Raw genomic sequence first — 21,777 nt, forward strand, 5'->3', positions numbered from 1 at the left:
AATCACACACACTACCAGAATCTGAATCGCCCACACTACTAGAATCTGAATCACCCACACTACCAGAATCTGAATCACCCACACCACCAGAATCTGAATCACCCACACTACTAGAATCTGAATCACCCACACTACCAGAGTCTGAAACAACCACACTACCAGAATCTGAATCACCCACACTACCAGAATTTGAATAACCCACACTACTAGAATCTGAATCACCCACACTACTAGAATCTGAATCACCCACACTACCAGAGTCTGAATCACCCACACTACTAGAATCTGAATCACCCACACTAGCAGAGTCTGAATCACCCACACTACCAGAGTCTGAATCACCCACACTACTAGAATCTGAATCACCCACACTACTAGAATCTGAATCACCCGCACTACCAGAGTCTGAAACACCCACACTACTAGAATCTGAATCACCCACACTACCAGAATCTGAATCACCCACACTCCCAGAGTCTGAATCACCCATAATACCAGAGTCTGAATCACACACACTGCCAGAATCTGAACCACCCACACGACCAGAATCTGAATCACCCACAGTACCAGAATCTGAATCACCCACAGTACCAGAATCTGAATCACCCACACTACCAGAATCTGAACCACCCACACTACCAGAATCTGAACCACACACACTACCATAATCTGAATCACCCACACTACCAGAATCTGAATTACCCACACTACCAGAGTCTGAATCACCCACACTACCAGAATCTGAACCACCCACACTACCAGAATCTGAACCACCCACACTACCAGAATCTGAATCACCCACACTACCAGAATCTGAATCACCCACACTACCAGAATCTGAATCACCCACACTACCAGAATCTGAATCACCCACACTACCAGAGTCTGAATCACCCACACTAGCAGAGTCTGAATCATCCACACTACCAGAATCTAAATCACACACACTACCAGAATCTGAATCACCCACACTACCAGAATCTGAATCACCCACACTACCAGAATCTGAATCACCCACACTACCAGAGTCTGAATCACCCACACTAGCAGAGTCTGAATCATCCACACTACCAGAATCTAAATCACACACACTACCAGAATCTCAATCACCCACACTACCAGAATCTGAATCACCCACACTGCCAGAATAGGAATCACACACACTACCAGAGACTGACTCACCCAAACTACCAGAGGCTGAATCATCCACACTGCCAGAATCTGAATCACCCACACTACCAGAGCCTGAACCACCCATTCTGCCAGAATCTGAATCACACACACTACCAGAATCTGAATCACCCACACGACCGAGTCTGAATCACCCACACTACCAGAATCTGAATCGCCATCACGACCAGAATCTGAATCACCCACACTACCAGAATCAGAATCACCCACACTACCAGAATCTGGATCACCCACACTACTAGAATCTGAATCACCCACACAATCAGAGTCTGAATAACCCGCACTACCAGAATCTGAATCACCCACACTACCAGAATCTGAATCACCGACACTACCAGAGTCCAAATAACCCACACTACCAGAGTCTGAATCACCCACACTACTAGAATCTGAATCAACCTCGCCACAAGAATCTGAATCACCCACACTACTAGAATCTCAATCACCCACACTACCAGAGTCTGAATAACCCGCACTACCAGAATCTGGATCACCTACACTACTAGATTCTGAATCACCCACACTACTAGAATGTCAATCACCCACACAACCAGAGTCTGAATAACCCGCATTACCAGAATCTGGATCACCCACACTACTAGATTCTGAATCACCCACACTACTAGAATGTCAATCACCCACACTACCAGAGTCTGAATAACCCGCACTACCAGAATCTGGATCACCTACACTACTAGATTCTGAATCACCCACACTACTAGAATGTCAATCACCCACACAACCAGAGTCTGAATAACCCGCATTACCAGAATCTGGATCACCTACACTACTAGATTCTGAATCACCCACACTACTAGAATGTCAATCACCCACACAACCAGAGTCTGAATAACCCGCATTACCAGAGTCTGAATCACCCACACTACCAGAGACTGAGTCACCCACACTACCAGAGTCTGAATCACCTGCACTACCAGAATCTGAATCAACCTCGCCACCAGAATCTGAATCACCCACACTACTAGAATATGAATCGCCATCACTACAAGAATCTGAATCACCCACACTACCAGAGTCTGAATTACCCACACTACCAGAATCTCAACCACCCACACTACCAGAATCTGAACCACCCACACTACCAGAATCTGAATCACCAACACAACCAGAATCTGAATCACCCACACTACCAGAATCTGAATCACCCACACTAGCAGAGTCTGAATCATCCACACTACCAGAATCTAAATCACACAGACTACCAGAATCTGAATCACCCACACTGACAGAATCTGAATCACCCACACTACCAGAATCTGAATTACCCACACTACCAGAATCTCACCCACCCACACTACCAGAATCTGAATCACCCACACTACCAGAGTCTGAATCATCCACACTACCAGGATCTAAATCACAGACACGACCAGAATCTGAATCACCCACACTGACGAATCTGAATCACCCACACTACCAGAATCTGAATTACCCACACTACCAGAATCTCAACAGCCCACACTACCAGAATCTGAATCACCCACACTACCAGAATCTGAATCAACCACACTACCAGAATCTGAATCACCCACACTAGCAGAGTCTGAATCATCCATACTACCAGAATCTAAATCACACACACTGCCAGAATCTGAATCACCCACACTACCAGAATCTGAATCACCCACACTACCAGAGTCTGAATCACCCACAATACCAGAGTATGAATCACCCACACTACCAGAATCTGAATCACCCACACGACCAGAATCTGAATCACCCACACTACCAGAACTTGAATCACCCACACTACCCGAAGCTGAATCACCCACACTACCAGAATCTGAATCACCCACACTACCAGAACTTGAATCACCCACGCTACCAGAATCTGAATCACCCACACTACTAGAATCTGAATCACCCACACTACCAGAGTCTGAATAACCCGCACTACCAGAATCTGAATCACACTCACTACCAGAATCTGAATCACCGGCACTACCAGAGTCTGAATCACACACACTACCAGAATCTGAATCACCCACACCACCAGAATCTGAATCACCCACACCACCAGAATCTGAATCACCCACACTACTAGAATCTGAATCACCCACACTACCAGAGTCTGAAACAACCACACTACCAGAATCTGAATCACCCACACTACCAGAATCTGAATAACCCACACTACTACAATCTGAATCACCCACACTACTAGAATCTGAATCACCCACACTACCAGAGTCTGAATCACCCACACTACTAGAATCTGAATCACCCACACTAGCAGAGTCTGAATCACCCACACTACCAGAGTCGGAATCACCCACACTACTAGAATCTGAATCACCCACACTACTAGAATCTGAATCACCCACACTACTAGAATCTGAATCACCCGCACTACCAGAGTCTGAAACACCCACACTACTAGAATCTGAATCACCCACACTACCAGAATCAGAATCACCCACACTCCCAGAGTCTGAATCACCCACAATACCAGAGTCTGAATCACACACACTGCCAGAATCTGAACCACCCACACGACCAGAATCTGAATCACCCACAGTACCAGAATCTGAATCACCCACACTACCAGAATCTGAATCACCCACACTACCAGAATCTGAATCACCCACACTACCAGAATCTGAACCACCCACACTACCAGAATCTGAACCACACACACTACCATAATCTGAATCACCCACACTACCAGAATCTGAATTACCCACACTACCAGAATCTGAACCACCCACACTACCAGAATCTGAACCACCCACACTACCAGAATCTGAATCACCCACACTACCAGAATCTGAATCACCCACACTACCAGAATCTGAATCACCCACACTACCAGAGTCTGAATCACCCACACTAGCAGAGTCTGAATCATCCACACTACCAGAACCTAAATCACACACACTACCATAATCTGAATCACCCACACTACCAGAATCTGAATCACCCACACTACCAGAATCTGAATCACCCACACTACCAGAGTCTGAATCACCCACACTAGCAGAATCTAAATCACACACACTACCAGAATCTCAATCACCCACACTACCAGAATCTGAATCACCCACACTGCCAGAATAGGAATCACACACACTACCAGAGACTGACTCACCCAAACTACCGGAGGCTGAATCACCCACACTGCCAGAATCTGAATCACCCACACTACCAGAGTCTGAATCACCCATTCTGCCAGAATCTGAATCACACACACTACCAGAATCTGAATCACGCACACGACCGAGTCTGAATCACCCACACTACCAGAATCTGAATCGCCATCACGACCAGAATCTGAATCACCCACACTACTTGAATATGAATCGCCATCACTACAAGAATCTGAATCACCCACACTACCAGAGTCTGAATTACCCACACTACCAGAATCTCAACCACCCACACTACCAGAATCTGAACCACCCACACTACCAGAATCTGAATCACCCACACTACCAGAAACTGAATCACCCACACTACCAGAATCTGAATCGCCCACACTAGCACAGTCTGAATCATCCACACTACCAGAATCTAAATCACACAGACTACCAGAATCTGAATCACCCACACTGACAGAATCTGAATCACCCACACTACCAGAATCTGAATTACCCACACTACCAGAATCTCACCCACCCACACTACCAGAATCTGAATCACCCACACTACCAGAATCTGAATCACCCACACTGCCAGAATCTGAATCACCCACACTAGCAGAGTCTGAATCATCCATACTACCAGAATCTGAATTACCCACACTACCAGAATCTCACCCACCCACACTACCAAGATCTGAATCACCCACACTACCAGAATCTTAATCACCCACACTACCAGAGTCTGAATCACCCACACTACTAGAATCTGAATCACCCACACTACTAGAATCTGAATCACCCACACTACTAGAATCTGAATCACCCGCACTAGCAGAGTCTGAAACACCCACACTACTAGAATCTGAATCACCCACACTACCAGAATCAGAATCACCCACACTCCCAGAGTCTGAATCACCCACAATACCAGAGTCTGAATCACACACACTGCCAGAATCTGAACCACCCACACGACCAGAATCTGAATCACCCACAGTACCAGAATCTGAATCACCCACACTACCAGAATCTGAATCACCCACACTACCAGAATCTGAATCACCCACACTACCAGAATCTGAACCACCCACACTACCAGAATCTGAACCACACACACTACCATAATCTGAATCACCCACACTACCAGAATCTGAATTACCCGCACTACCAGAATCTGAACCACCCACACTACCAGAATCTGAACCACCCACACTACCAGAATCTGAATCACCCACACTACCAGAATCTGAATCACCCACACTACCAGAGTCTGAATCACCCACACTAGCAGAGTCTGAATCATCCACACTACCAGAATCTAAATCACACACACTACCATAATCTGAATCACCCACACTACCAGAATCTGAATCACCCACACTACCAGAATCTGAATCACCCACACTACCAGAGTCTGAATCACCCACACTAGCAGAGTCTGAATCATCCACACTACCAGAATCTAAATCACACACACTACCAGAATCTCAATCACCCACACTACCAGAATCTGAATCACCCACACTGCCAGAATAGGAATCACACACACTACCAGAGACTGACTCACCCAAACTACCGGAGGCTGAATCACCCACACTGCCAGAATCTGAATCACCAGCACTACCAGAGTCTGAATCACCCATTCTGCCAGAATCTGAATCACACACACTACCAGAATCTGAATCACGCACACGACCGAGTCTGAATCACCCACACTACCAGAATCTGAATCGCCATCACGACCAGAATCTGAATCACCCACACTACTTGAATATGAATCGCCATCACTACAAGAATCTGAATCACCCACACTACCAGAAACTGAATCACCCACACTACCAGAATCTGAATCGCCCACACTAGCAGAGTCTGAATCATCCACACTACCAGAATCTAAATCACACAGACTACCAGAATCTGAATCACCCACACTGACAGAATCTGAATCACCCACACTACCAGAATCTGAATCACCCACACTAGCAGAGTCTGAATCATCCATACTACCAGAATCTGAATTACCCACACTACCAGAATCTCACCCACCCACACTACCAGAATCTGAATCACCCACACTACCAGAATCTGAATCACCCACACTACCAGAGTCTGAATCACCCACACGAGCAGAGTCTGAATCATCCACACTACAAGAATCTGAATCACCCACACTGACAGAATCTGAATCACCCACACTACCAGAATCTCAACAGCCCACACTACCAGAATCTGAATCACCCACACTACCAGAATCTGAATCACCCACACTACCAGAATCTGAATCACCCATTCTGCCAGAATCTGAATCACACACAATACCAGAATCTGAATCACCCACACGACCGAGTCTGAATCACCCACACTGCCAGAATGTGAATCACCCACACTACCAGAATCCGAATCACCCATTCTGCCAGAATCTGAATCACACGCACTACCAGAATCTGAATCACCCACACTACCAGAATCTGAATCACCCACACTACCAGAGTCTGAATCACCCACACTGCCAGAATCTGAATCACCCACACTACCAGAATCTGAATCACCCACACTGCCAGAATCTGAATCACCCACACTGCCAGAATCTGAATCACACGCACTACCAGAATCTGAATCACCCACACTACCAGAATCTGAATCACCCGCACTGCCAGAATCTGAATCACCCATTCTGCCAGAATCTGAATCACAAACACTACCAGAATCTGAATCACCCACACGACCGAGTCTGAAACACCCACACTGCCAGAATCTGAATCACCCACACTACCAGAATCTGAATCACCCATTCTGCCAGAATCTGAATCACACGCACTACCAGAGTCTGAATAACCCACACTACCAGAGTCTGAATCACCCACACTACCAGAATCTGAAACACCCACACGACCAGAATCTGAATCACCCACACTGCCAGAATCTGAATCACACGCACTACCAGAATCTGAATCACCCACACTACCAGAATCTGAATCACCCACACTACCAGAGTCTGAATCACCCACACTACCAGAATCTGAATCACCCACAATACCAGAATCTGAATCACCCACACTACCAGAGACTGAATCACCCACACTACCAGAGTCTGAATCACCCACACTACCAGAATCTGAATCACCCACACTACCAGAGAATGAATCACCCACACTACCAGAATCTGAATCACCCACACTACCAGAGACTGAATCACCCACACTACCAGAATCTGAATCACCCACACTACCAGAGTCTGAATCACCCACACTACCAGAATCTGAATCACCCACACTACCAGAGACTGAATCACCCACACTACCAGAGTCTGAATCACCCACACTACCAGAATCTGAATCACCCACACTACCAGAGACTGAATCACCCACACTACCAGAATCTGAATCACCCACAATACCAGAATCTGAATCACCCACACTACCAGAGACTGAATCACCCACACTACCAGAATCTGAATCACCCACACTACCAGAGTCTGAATCACCCACACTGCCAGAATCTGAATCACCCACACGACCAGAGTCTGAATCAAACACACTACCAGAGTCTGAATCACACACACTGCCGGAATCTGAATCACCCACACTACCAGAATCTGAATCAACCACACTACCGGAGTCTGAATCACCCACACTACTAGAATCTGAATCACCCACAATACCAGAATCTGAATCACCCACACTACCAGGGTCTGAATCACCCACACTACCAGAATCTGAATCACCCACACTACCAGAATCTGAATCACCCACACTACCAGAGTCTGAATCACCCACACTACCAGAGTCTGAATCACCCACACTACCAGAATCTGAATCACCCTCACTACCAGAATCTGAATCACCCACAGTACCAGAATCTGAATCACCCACTGTACCAGAGTCTGAATCACCCATTCTGCCATAATGTGAATCACACGCACTACCAGAATCTGGATCACCCGCACTACCAGAATCTGAATCACCCACACTACCAGAGTCTGAATCACTCACACTACCAGAGTCTGAATCACCCACACTACCAGAATCTGAATCACCCACACTACCAGAGACTGAATCACCCACACTACCAGAATCTGAATCACCCACACTACCAGAGTCTGAATCACCCACACTACCAGAATCTGAATCACCCACACTACCACAGACTGAATCACCCACACTACCAGAGTCTGAATCACCCACACTACCAGAATCTGAATCACCCACACTGCCAGAATCTGAATCACCCACACTGCCAGAATCTGAATCACACGCACTACCAGAATCTGAATCACCCACACTACCAGAATCTGAATCACCCACACTGCCAGCATCTGAATCACCCGCACTGCCAGAATCTGAATCACCCATTCTGCCAGAATCTGAATCACAAACACTACCAGAATCTGAATCACCCACACGACCGAGTCTGAATCACCCACAATACCAGAGTCTGAATCACCCACACTGCCAGAATCTGAATCACCCACACTACCAGAATGTGAATTACCCATTCTGCCAGAATCTGAATCACCGGCACTACCAGAGTCTGAATAACCCACACTACCAGAGTCTGAATCACCCACACTACCAGAATCTGAAACACCCACACTACCAGAATCTGAATCACCCACACTGCCAGAATCTGAATCACACGCACTACCAGAATCTGAATCACCCACACTACCAGAATCTGAATCACCCACACTACCAGAGTCTGAATCACCCACACTACCAGAATCTGAATCAGCCACAATACCAGAATCTGAATCACCCACACTACCAGAATCTGAATCACCCACACTACCAGAGTCTGAATCATCCACACTACCAGAGTCTGAATCACCCACACTACCAGAACCTGAATCACCCACACTACCAGGGACTGAATCACCCACACTACCAGAATCTGAATCACCCACACTACCAGAGTCTGAATCACCCACACTACCAGAATCTGAATCACCCACACTACCAGAGACTGAATCACCCACACTACCAGAGTCTGAATCACCCACACTACCAGAATCTGAATCACCCACACTACCAGAGACTGAATCACCCACACTACCAGAATCTGAATCACCCACACTACCAGAATCTGAATCACCCACACTACCAGAGACTGAATCACCCACACTACCAGCATCTGAATCACCCACACTACCAGAGTCTGAATCACCCACACTACCAGAGTCTGAATCACCCACACTACCAGAATCTGAATCACCCACACTACCAGAGACTGAATCACCCACACTGCCAGAGTCTGAATCACCCACACTACCAGAATCTGAATCACCCACACGACCAGAGTCTGAATCAAACACACTACCAGAGTCTGAATCACACACACTGCCGGAATCTGAATCACCCACACTACCAGAATCTGAATCAACCACACTACCGGAGTCTGAATCACCCACACTACTAGAATCTGAATCACCCACAATACCAGAATCTGAATCACCCACACTACCAGGGTCTGAATCACCCACACTACCAGAATCTGAATCACCCACACTACCATAATCTGAATCACCCACACTACCAGAGTCTGAATCACCCACACTACCAGAGTCTGAATCACCCACACTACCAGAATCTGAATCACCCTCACTACCAGAATCTGAATCACCCACAGTACCAGAATCTGAATCACCCACTGTACCAGAGTCTGAATCACCCATTCTGCCAGAATGTGAATCACACACACTACCAGAATCTGGATCACCCGCACTACCAGAATCTGAATCACCCACACTACCAGAATCTGAATCACCCATTCTGCCAGAATCTAAATCACACACACTACCAGAATCTGAATCACCCACACGACCGAGTCTGAATCACCCACACTGCCAGAATGTGAATCACCCACACTACCAGAATCCGAATCACCCATTCTGCCAGAATCTGAATCACACGCACTACCAGAATCTGAATCACCCACACTACCAGAATCTGAATCACCCACACTACCAGAGTCTGAATCACCCACACTACCAGAATTTGAATCACCCACAATACCAGAATCTGAATCACCCACACTACCACAGACTGAATCACCCACACTACTAGAATCTGAATCACCCACACTACCAGAATCTGAATCACCCACGCTACCAGAATCTGAATCACCCACACTACTAGAATCTGAATCACCCACACTACCAGAGTCTGAATAACCCGCACTACCAGAATCTGAATCACACTCACTACCAGAATCTGAATCACCGGCACTACCAGAGTCTGAATCACACACACTACCAGAATCTGAATCGCCCACACTACTAGAATCTGAATCGCCCACACTACTAGAATCTGAATCACCCACACCACCAGAATCTGAATCACCCACACTACTAGAATCTGAATCACCCACACTACCAGAGTCTGAAACAACCACACTACCAGAATCTGAATCACCCACACTACCAGAATCTGAATAACCCACACTACTAGAATCTGAATCACCCACACTACTAGAATCTGAATCACCCACACTACCAGAGTCTGAATCACCCACACTACTAGAATCTGAATCACCCACACTAGCAGAGTCTGAATCACCCACACTACCAGAGTCTGAATCACCCACACTACTAGAATCTGAATCACCCGCACTACCAGAGTCTGAAACACCCACACTACTAGAATCTGAATCACCCACACTACCAGAATCTGAATCACCCACACTCCCAGAGTCTGAATCACCCACAATACCAGAGTCTGAATCACACACACTGCCAGAATCTGAACCACCCACACGACCAGAATCTGAATCACCCACAGTACCAGAATCTGAATCACCCACACTACCAGAATCTGAACCACCCACACGACCAGAATCTGAACCACCCACACGACCAGAATCTGAATCACCCACACTACCAGAATCTGAATCACCCACACTACCAGAATCTGAACCACCCACACTACCAGAATCTGAACCACACACACTACCATAATCTGAACCACCCACACTACCAGAATCTGAACCACCCACACTACCAGAATCTGAATCACCCACACTACCAGAATCTGAATCACCCACACTACGAGAATCTGAATCACCCACACTACCAGAGTCTGAATCACCCACACTAGCAGAGTCTGAATCATCCACACTACCAGAATCTAAATCACACACACTACCAGAATCTCAATCACCCACACTGCCAGAATAGGAATCACACACACTACCAGAGACTGACTCACCCAAACTACCGGAGGCTGAATCACCCACACTGCCAGAATCTGAATCACCAGCACTACCAGAGTCTGAATCACCCATTCTGCCAGAATCTGAATCACACACACTACCAGAATCTGAATCACGCACACGACCGAGTCTGAATCACCCACACGACCAGAATCTGAATCACCCACACTACTTGAATATGAATCGCCATCACTACAAGAATCTGAATCACCCACACTACCAGAAACTGAATCACCCACACTACCAGAATCTGAATCGCCCACACTAGCAGAGTCTGAATCATCCACACTACCAGAATCTAAGTCACACAGACTACCAGAATCTGAATCACCCACACTGACAGAATCTGAATCACCCACACTACCAGAATCTGAATTACCCACACTACCAGAATCTCACCCACCCACACTACCAGAATCTGAATCACACACACTACCAGAATCTGAATCACCCACACTACCAGAATCTGAATCACCCACACTAGCAGAGTCTGAATCATCCATACTACCAGAATCTGAATTACCCACACTACCAGAATCTCACCCACCCACACTACCAGAATCTGAATCACCCACACTACCAGAATCTGAATCACCCACACTACCAGAGTCTGAATCACCCACACGAGCAGAGTCTGAATCATCCACACTACAAGAATCTGAATCACCCACACTGACAGAATCTGAATCACCCACACTACCAGAATCTCAACAGCCCACACTACCAGAATCTGAATCACCCACACTACCAGAATCTGAATCACCCACACTACCAGAATCTGAATCACCCATTCTGCCAGAATCTGAATCACACACAATACCAGAATCTGAATCACCCACACGACCGAGTCTGAATCACCCACTCTGCCAGAATGTGAATCACCCACACTACCAGAATCCGAATCACCCATTCTGCCAGAATCTGAATCACACGCACTACCAGAATTGAATCACCCACACTACCAGAATCTGAATCACCCACACTACCAGAGTCTGAATCACCCACACTACCAGAATTTGAATCACCCACAATACCAGAATCTGAATCACCCACACTACCACAGACTGAATCACCCACACTACCAGAGTCTGAATCACCCACACTACCAGAATCTGAATCACCCACACTGCCAGAATCTGAATCACCCACACTGCCAGAATCTGAATCACACGCACTACCAGAATCTGAATCACCCACACTACCAGAATCTGAATCACCCACACTGCCAGAATCTGAATCACCCGCACTGCCAGAATCTGAATCACCCATTCTGCCAGAATCTGAATCACAAACACTACCAGAATCTGAATCACCCACACGACCGAGTCTGAAACACCCACACTGCCAGAATCTGAATCACCCACACTACCAGAATCTGAATCACCCATTCTGCCAGAATCTGAATCACACGCACTACCAGAGTCTGAATAACCCACACTACCAGAGTCTGAATCACCCACACTACCAGAATCTGAAACACCCACACGACCAGAATCTGAATCACCCACACTGCCAGAATCTGAATCACACGCACTACCAGAATCTGAATCACCCACACTACCAGAATCTGAATCACCCACACTACCAGAGTCTGAATCACCCACACTACCAGAATCTGAATCACCCACAATACCAGAATCTGAATCACCCACACTACCAGAGACTGAATCACCCACACTACCAGAGTCTGAATCACCCACACTACCAGAATCTGAATCACCCACACTACCAGAGACTGAATCACCCACACTACCAGAATCTGAATCACCCACACTACCAGAGACTGAATCACCCACACTACCAGAATCTGAATCACCCACACTACCAGAGTCTGAATCACCCACACTACCAGAATCTGAATCACCCACACTACCAGAGACTGAATCACCCACACTACCAGAGTCTGAATCACCCACACTACCAGAATCTGAATCACCCACACTACCAGAGACTGAATCACCCACACTACCAGAATCTGAATCACCCACAATACCAGAATCTGAATCACCCACACTACCAGAGACTGAATCACCCACACTACCAGAATCTGAATCACCCACACTACCAGAGTCTGAATCACCCACACTGCCAGAATCTGAATCACCCACACGACCAGAGTCTGAATCAAACACACTACCAGAGTCTGAATCACACACACTGCCGGAATCTGAATCACCCACACTACCAGAATCTGAATCAACCACACTACCGGAGTCTGAATCACCCACACTACTAGAATCTGAATCACCCACAATACCAGAATCTGAATCACCCACACTACCAGGGTCTGAATCACCCACACTACCAGAATCTGAATCACCCACACTACCAGAATCTGAATCACCCACACTACCAGAGTCTGAATCACCCACACTACCAGAGTCTGAATCACCCACACTACCAGAATCTGAATCACCCTCACTACCAGAATCTGAATCACCCACAGTAACAGAATCTGAATCACCCACTGTACCAGAGTCTGAATCACCCATTCTGCCATAATGTGAATCACACGCACTACCAGAATCTGGATCACCCGCACTACCAGAATCTGAATCACCCACACTACCAGAGTCTGAATCACTCACACTACCAGAGTCTGAATCACCCACACTACCAGAATCTGAATCACCCACACTACCAGAGACTGAATCACCCACACTACCAGAATCTGAATCACCCACACTACCAGAGTCTGAATCACCCACACTACCAGAATCTGAATCACCCACACTACCACAGACTGAATCACCCACACTACCAGAGTCTGAATCACCCACACTACCAGAATCTGAATCACCCACACTGCCAGAATCTGAATCACCCACACTGCCAGAATCTGAATCACACGCACTACCAGAATCTGAATCACCCACACTACCAGAATCTGAATCACCCACACTGCCAGAATCTGAATCACCCGCACTGCCAGAATCTGAATCACCCATTCTGCCAGAATCTGAATCACAAACACTACCAGAATCTGAATCACCCACACGACCGAGTCTGAATCACCCACAATACCAGAGTCTGAATCACCCACACTGCCAGAATCTGAATCACCCACACTACCAGAATGTGAATTACCCATTCTGCCAGAATCTGAATCACCGGCACTACCAGAGTCTGAATAACCCACACTACCAGAGTCTGAATCACCCACACTACCAGAATCTGAAACACCCACACTACCAGAATCTGAATCACCCACACTGCCAGAATCTGAATCACACGCACTACCAGAATCTGAATCACCCACACTACCAGAATCTGAATCACCCACACTACCAGAGTCTGAATCACCCACACTACCAGAATCTGAATCAGCCACAATACCAGAATCTGAATCACCCACACTACCAGAATCTGAATCACCCACACTACCAGAGTCTGAATCATCCACACTACCAGAGTCTGAATCACCCACACTACCAGAACCTGAATCACCCACACTACCAGGGACTGAATCACCCACACTACCAGAATCTGAATCACCCACACTACCAGAGACTGAATCACCCACACTACCAGAATCTGAATCACCCACACTACCAGAGTCTGAATCACCCACACTACCAGAATCTGAATCACCCACACTACCAGAGACTGAATCACCCACACTACCAGAGTCTGAATCACCCACACTACCAGAATCTGAATCACCCACACTACCAGAGACTGAATCACCCACACTACCAGAATCTGAATCACCCACACTACCAGAATCTGAATCACCCACACTACCAGAGACTGAATCACCCACACAACCAGCATCTGAATCACCCACACTACCAGAGTCTGAATCACCCACACTACCAGAGTCTGAATCACCCACACTACCAGAATCTGAATCACCCACACTACCAGAGACTGAATCACCCACACTGCCAGAGTCTGAATCACCCACACTACCAGAATCTGAATCACCCACACGACCAGAGTCTGAATCAAACACACTACCAGAGTCTGAATCACACACACTGCCGGAATCTGAATCACCCACACTACCAGAATCTGAATCAACCACACTACCGGAGTCTGAATCACCCACACTACTAGAATCTGAATCACCCACAATACCAGAATCTGAATCACCCACACTACCAGGGTCTGAATCACCCACACTACCAGAATCTGAATCACCCACACTACCATAATCTGAATCACCCACACTACCAGAGTCTGAATCACCCACACTACCAGAGTCTGAATCACCCACACTACCAGAATCTGAATCACCCTCACTACCAGAATCTGAATCACCCACAGTACCAGAATCTGAATCACCCACTGTACCAGAGTCTGAATCACCCATTCTGCCAGAATGTGAATCACACACACTACCAGAATCTGGATCACCCGCACTACCAGAATCTGAATCACCCACACTACCAGAATCTGAATCACCCATTCTGCCAGAATCTGAATCACACACACTACCAGAATCTGAATCACCCACACGACCGAGTCTGAATCACCCACACTGCCAGAATGTGAATCACCCACACTACCAGAATCCGAATCACCCATTCTGCCAGAATCTGAATCACACGCACTACCAGAATCTGAATCACCCACACTACCAGAATCTGAATCACCCACACTACCAGAGTCTGAATCACCCACACTACCAGAATTTGAATCACCCACAATACCAGAATCTGAATCACCCACACTACCACAGACTGAATCACCCACACTACTAGAATCTGAATCACCCACACTACCAGAATCTGAATCACCCACGCTACCAGAATCTGAATCACCCACACTACTAGAATCTGAATCACCCACACTACCAGAGTCTGAATAACCCGCACTACCAGAATCTGAATCACACTCACTACCAGAATCTGAATCACCGGCACTACCAGAGTCTGAATCACACACACTACCAGAATCTGAATCGCCCACACTACTAGAATCTGAATCGCCCACACTACTAGAATCTGAATCACCCACACCACCAGAATCTGAATCACCCACACTACTAGAATCTGAATCACCCACACTACCAGAGTCTGAAACAACCACACTACCAGAATCTGAATCACCCACACTACCAGAATCTGAATAACCCACACTACTAGAATCTGAATCACCCACACTACTAGAATCTGAATCACCCACACTACCAGAGTCTGAATCACCCACACTACTAGAATCTGAATCACCCACACTAGCAGAGTCTGAATCACCCACACTACCAGAGTCTGAATCACCCACACTACTAGAATCTGAATCACCCGCACTACCAGAGTCTGAAACACCCACACTACTAGAATCTGAATCACCCACACTACCAGAATCTGAATCACCCACACTCCCAGAGTCTGAATCACCCACAATACCAGAGTCTGAATCACACACACTGCCAGAATCTGAACCACCCACACGACCAGAATCTGAATCACCCACAGTACCAGAATCTGAATCACCCACACTACCAGAATCTGAACCACCCACACGACCAGAATCTGAATCACCCACAGTACCAGAATCTGAATCACCCACACTACCAGAATCTGAATCACCCACACTACCAGAATCTGAACCACCCACACTACCAGAATCTGAACCACACACACTACCATAATCTGAACCACCCACACTACCAGAATCTGAACCACCCACACTACCAGAATCTGAATCACCCACACTACCAGAATCTGAATCACCCACACTACGAGAAGCTGAATCACCCACACTACCAGACTCTGAATCACCCACACTAGCAGAGTCTGAATCATCCACACTACCAGAATCTAAATCACACACACTACCAGAATCTGAATCACCCACACTACCAGAATCTGAATCACCCACACTACCAGAATCTGAATCACCCACACTACCAGAGTCTGAATCACCCACACTAGCAGAGTCTGAATCATCCACACTACCAGAATCTAAATCACACACACTACCAGAATCTCAATCACCCACACTACCAGAATCTGAATCACCCACACTGCCAGAATACGAATCACACACACTACCAGAGACTGACTCACCCAAACTACCGGAGGCTGAATCACCCACACTGCCAGAATCTGAATCACCCACACTACCAGAGTCTGAATCACCCATTCTGCCAGAATCTGAATCACACACACTACCAGAATCTGAATCACGCACACGACCGAGTCTGAATCACCCACACTACCAGAATCTGAATCGCCATCACGACCAGAATCTGAATCACCCACACTACCAGAATCAGAATCACCCACACTACCAGAATCTGGATCACCCACACTACTAGAATCTGAATCACCCACACAATCAGAGTCTGAATAACCCGCACTACCAGAATCTGAATCACCCACACTACCAGAATCTGAATCAACGACACTACCAGAGTCCAAATAACCCACACTACCAGAGTCTGAATCACCCACACTACCAGAATCTGAATCAACCTCGCCACCAGAATCTGAATCACCCACACTACCAGAATCAGAATCACCCACACTACCAGAATCTGGATCACCCACACTACTAGAATCTGAATCACCCACACAATCAGAGTCTGAATAACCCGCACTACCAGAATCTGAATCACCCACACTACCAGAATCTGAATCAACGACACTACCAGAGTCCAAATAACCCACACTACCAGAGTCTGAATCACCCACACTACCAGAATCTGAATCACCCACACTACTAGAATCTCAATCACCCACACTACCAGAGTCTGAATAACCCGCACTACCAGAATCTGGATCACCTACACTACTAGATTCTGAATCACCCACACTACTAGAATCTCAATCACCCACACAACCAGAGTCTGAATAACCCGCATTACCAGAATCTGGATCACCCACACTACTAGATTCTGAATCACCCACACTACCAGAGTCTGAATCACCTGCACTACCAGAATCTGAATCAACCTTGCCACCAGAATCTGATTCACCCACACTACTAGAATCTCAATCACCCACACTACCAGAGCCTGAATCACCCACACTACCAGAGTCTGAAACACCCACACTACCAGAATCTGAATCACCCAACTACCAGAATCTGAATCACCCACACTACTAGAATATGAATCACCATCACTACAAGAATCTGAATCACCCACACTACCAGAGTCTGAATTACCCACACTACCAGAATCTCAACCACCCACACTACCAGAATCTGAACCATCCACACTACCAGAATCTGAATCACCCACACTACCAGAATCTGAATCACCCACACTACCAGAATCTGAATCACCCACACTAGCAGAGTCTGAATCATCCACACTACCAGAATCTAAATCACACAGACTACCAGAATCTGAATCACCCACACTGACAGAATCTGAATCACCCACACTACCAGAATCTGAATCACCCACACTACCAGAGTCTGAAACAACCACACTACCAGAGTCTGAAACAACCACACTACCAGAATCTGAATCACCCACACTACCAGAATCTGAATCACCCACACTACCAGAATCTGAATCACCCACACTACCAGAGTCTGAATCACCCACACTAGAAGAGTCTGAATCATCCACACTACCAGAATCTAAATCACAGACACGACCAGAATCTGAATCACCCACACTGACAGAATCAGAATCACCCACACTACCAGAATCTGAATCACCCACACTACTAGAATCTGAATCACCCACACTACCAGAGTCTGAAACAACCACACTACCAGAATCTGAATCACCCACACTACCAGAATCTGAATAACCCACACTACTAGAATCTGAATCACCCACACTACTAGAATCTGAATCACCCACACTACCAGAGTCTGAATCACCCACACTGCTAGAATCTGAATCACCCACACTAGCAGAGTCTGAATCACCCACACTACCAGAGTCTGAATCACCCACAGTACTAGAATCTGAATCACCCACACTACTAGAATCTGAATCACCCACACTACTAGAATCTGAATCACCCGCACTACCAGAGTCTGAAACACCCACACTACTAGAATCTGAATCACCCACACTACCAGAATCTGAATCACCCACACTCCCAGAGTCTGAATCACCCACAATACCAGAGTCTGAATCACACACACTGCCAGAATCTGAACCACCCACACGACCAGAATCTGAATCACCCACAGTACCAGAATCTGAATCACCCACACTACCAGAATCTGAATCACCCACACTACCAGAATCTGAATCACCCACACTACCAGAATCTGAACCACCCACACTACCAGAATCTGAACCACACACACTACCATAATCTGAATCACCCACACTACCAGAATCTGAATTACCCACACTACCAGAATCTGAAGCACCCACACTACCAGAATCTGAACCACCCACACTACCAGAATCTGAATCACCCACACTACCAGAATCTGAATCACCCACACTACCAGAATCTGAATCACCCACACTACCAGAGACTGAATCACCCACACTAGCAGAGTCTGAATCATCCACACTACCAAAATCTAAATCACACACACTACCAGAATCTGAATCACCCACACTACCAGAATCTGAATCACCCACACTACCAGAATCTGAATCACCCACACTACCAGAGTCTGAATCACCCACACTAGCAGAGTCTGAATCATCCACACTACCAGAATCTAAATCACACACACTACCAGAATCTGAATCACCCACACTACCAGAATCTGAATCACCCACACTGCCAGAATAGGAATCACACACACTACCAGAGACTGACTCACCCAAACTACCGGAGGCTGAATCACCCACACTGCCAGAATCTGAATCACCCACACTACCAGAGTCTGAATCACCCATTCTGCCAGAATCTGAATCACAAACACTACCAGAATCTGAATCACCCACACGACCGAGTCTGAATCACCCACAATACCAGAGTCTGAATCACCCACACTGCCAGAATCTGAATCACCCACACTAACACAGACTGAATCACCCACACTACCAGAGTCTGAATCACCCACACTACCAGAATCTGAATCACCCACACTGCCAGAATCTGAATCACCCACACTGCCAGAATCTGAATCACACGCACTACCAGAATCTGAATCACCCACACTACCAGAATCTGAATCACACACACTGCCAGAATCTGAATCACCCGCCCTGCCAGAATCTGAATCACCCACACTACCAGAATCTGAATCACCCACACTACCAGAATCTGAATCACCCACACTACCAGAATCTGAATCACACACACTACCAGAATCTGAATCACCCACACGACCGAGTCTGAATCACCCACAATACCAGAGTCTGAATCACCCACACTGCCAGAATCTGAATCACCCACACTACCAGAATCTGAATCGCCATCACGACCAGAATCTGAATCACCCACACTACCAGAATCAGAATCACCCACACTACCAGAATCTGGATCACCCACACTACTAGAATCTGAATCACCCACACAATCAGAGTCTGAATAACCCGCACTACCAGAATCTGAATCACCGACACTACCAGAGTCCAAATAACCCACAGTACCAGAGTCTGAATCACCCACACTACCAGAATCTGAATCAACCTCGCCACCAGAATCTGAATCACCCACACTACTAGAATCTCAATCACCCACACTACCAGAGTCTGAATAACCCGCACTACCAGAATCTGGATCACCTACACTACTAGATTCTGAATCACCCACACTACTAGAATCTCAATCACCCACACAACCAGAGTCTGAATAACCCGCATTACCAGAATCTGGATCACCCACACTACTAGATTCTGAATCACCCACACTACCAGAGTCTGAATCACCTGCACTACCAGAATCTGAATCAACCTCGCCACCAGAATCTGAATCACCCACACTACTAGAATCTCAATCACCCACACTACCAGAGCCTGAATCACCCACACTACCAGAGTCTGAAACACCCACACTACCAGAATCTGAATCACCCACACTACTAGAATATGAATCGCCATCACTACAAGAATCTGAATCACCCACACTACCAGAGTCTGAATTACCCACACTACCAGAATCTCAACCACCCACACTACCAGAATCTGAACCACCCACACTACCAGAATCTGAATCACCCACACTACCAGAAACTGAATCACCCACACTACCAGAATCTGAATCACCCACACTAGCAGAGTCTGAATCATCCACACTACCAGAATCTAAATCACACAGACTACCAGAATCTGAATCACCCACACTGACAGAATCTGAATCACCCAGACTACCAGAATCTGAATTACCCACACTACCAGAATCTCACCCACCCACACTACCAGAATCTGAATCACCCACACTACCAGAATCTGAAT

The sequence above is a fragment of the Carcharhinus amblyrhynchos genome, chromosome 11, assembly GCF_965287045.1.
Source record: "Carcharhinus amblyrhynchos chromosome 11, sCarAmb.v2.hapA, whole genome shotgun sequence".
NCBI lineage: Eukaryota > Metazoa > Chordata > Chondrichthyes > Carcharhiniformes > Carcharhinidae > Carcharhinus > Carcharhinus amblyrhynchos.